Source organism: Nicotiana sylvestris, chromosome 2 (genome assembly GCF_000393655.2).
Source record: "Nicotiana sylvestris chromosome 2, ASM39365v2, whole genome shotgun sequence".
NCBI classification, from domain to species: domain Eukaryota; kingdom Viridiplantae; phylum Streptophyta; class Magnoliopsida; order Solanales; family Solanaceae; genus Nicotiana; species Nicotiana sylvestris.
In genome coordinates, this window is record NC_091058.1 from 81,506,908 (window position 1) to 81,509,211 (window position 2,304).

A 2,304-nucleotide genomic window follows, 5' to 3' on the forward strand; every position below is an offset into this window, starting at 1 on the left:
AGTTGATTGCACGGTTATGTGCTATGTTGGTTCCGGTTTGAGGCGTGCTAGTGAATCAGTTATGGCTTACGGAGATTGAGACCGAGGATGGCTCGAGTAAAGGAAAATTTTGGCAAAGGTTATATTATACTTTATAGGTGTGTGAGAATCAAGGAATGTCCTGAGTGGTTATTGGTAAAGGAGGTACGGTGTATAGAGTAGGAAGTTGCTTGGTTGTATTAGGGTAAGGTTACATTTTGCGGTGTCGGAGTGCTAAGGGAGCACAGGTCGCCCGGTCCATTTGATAGGTCTAATTGCGGTTTGAGTAGAGTGGGTGACTCTCGAGAATGATTCTAATGGGTTCAAATTTTATGTGTAATAATTAGAGATTTTCAAGTTGTATAATTTGGCTAGGAATTGAGGTTTGCATTGGAGGGTGCCAAGACTTGTGTCATTTCTATATCAATTATGGGATTCTATACATCAGTACCGGGAAGGTAATGGCTTCGGATTCACAGGAAGTCTTTTCAATGTAAGTATTTTGAAAGTGGTGCTAGTGGGTATATTTGAGAAAGTATTCAGCGGCTTATGAGCCTTAGATAGTGTGGTTTTATGCTGGGGTCTCGTGTAGTGAGTCTGGGTTGAGGATTGCAGTATTATGTCAAGGAGAAGTATTAATTCGAAGGTAATTCAGAAGGAACTTGGATAAATAGGACAGCTTGGTAGTAGGTCGGATTGGCATGGTAAGGGATACGACTAGTTCTTTGGGTGTTTATGAGATAATGAGTTTCTACATGTGCTTTGTGGCAATGCTCTCAGGTTTTGATGGCTTGCGTAGCTTGGTTGAATTAGAAGGAGCCAATCCTGTTGGATTGGTTTTTGTGCAAAGGGGATTCGGAGGCTTCTTGATGATTTTTTCTACGGTTGAAGGTGTACATTTCTACTGGCGTGTGGAGCATGGGATGTATAGTGATATTCTCCTAGATGGGATCAAATGGAAAAGTTCTTGGCTGGTTGAGTTCTCATATTTATCATAGGATGGCATGGTATATGCAGTATGTTGTGTAGGGTTGAGATTTGCATGTGTGAGGTCAGGGTTCAACCCTGGAAGGAAGGTCATAAATTCTTAGGCAACATGGACAGTTTCAGATGACTAGGTAAATGATATCACTAATTTGTGCGGCTTGATGAGGGTATACGTTTCAGCAAAAGGCAATGTGATTAAGTTTATGGTACTTCAGTAGTATTTCGGCACTCTTTTGTTGGATCGACTGCTGTTATTCGAGTTGGCTTGGTGGCACAAAAGAATTATAAGAGTACCTCTCGTGGAATGATTGGGTATTAGAGGTGTGTTGTATATTCGGACGACGGAATTGGGGTCGAATATAGAGATTCATGTGCTATATGGAGTTGGAGACTGGGAATTCTCATATACAGGTTATGTTGTGGTTGTGGGTCACGTGTATCGGCACTGTATAGTGAGTATCGGGGTTTAGAGCCCCGAATAGATCTTTTGTTGCTTCGTATGTTAGATTTTGATGTAATATTGGGTATAGGTTGGTTGTCTCCGTGTTGTGTTATTCTGGACTACTGCTCTAAGACGGCGATGTTGGCCATACCGATAATGCCACGGATTCAGTGGCGAGGTTCGACGGATTATGTTCCCAATAGGGTGGTGTCATTTTTGAAGACCCAGCGGATGGTTGGAAAGGGTTATCTTTCTTATTTGGCCTTCATGATGGATATTAGTGCAGCGACCCCGACTATTGATTCAGTTCTAGTGATGAGGGACTTTTCCGGATGTGTTTCCTGCTACCGGGCATGTCGCAGGACAGGGTTGTTGATTTCGATATTGATTAGGTGATGGGCACCGTATCGTATAGCACCGGCGGAGTTAAAGGAGTGGAAGGAACAACTTCAGGAACTCCTTGATAAGGGGTTCATTGGTAGACCTATAAGGATGCATGTTCTACATCGAGACGGCTTTGTTAACTTTGAGTTGCTATTGGTAAGGGATGTGTTGATTTGGTTGTTATTGAGCTATTAGTGTTTTGAGTTGATCTATGAGTTGCTTTTCTGTGTTGCGAGGCGTTATGATTTGTTGGTTATAGGCACACATAATGCGGTTCCATTGGGGTTTCATAGTGGAAGTCGAGCGGGAAGAGTACTGGGTATTGCTCGGTGGATGGCGTATCAGTTATGTCCTTTTGGGTTTGTGTGGTATTATATACTTGATCCATCGTGGTTATGATGATTTGCTTTGGTTCTAGACATCAAATTGTGTGTGCTTTTTGATTTTCAGAAGAGTGACGGGAGGTGTTTCAT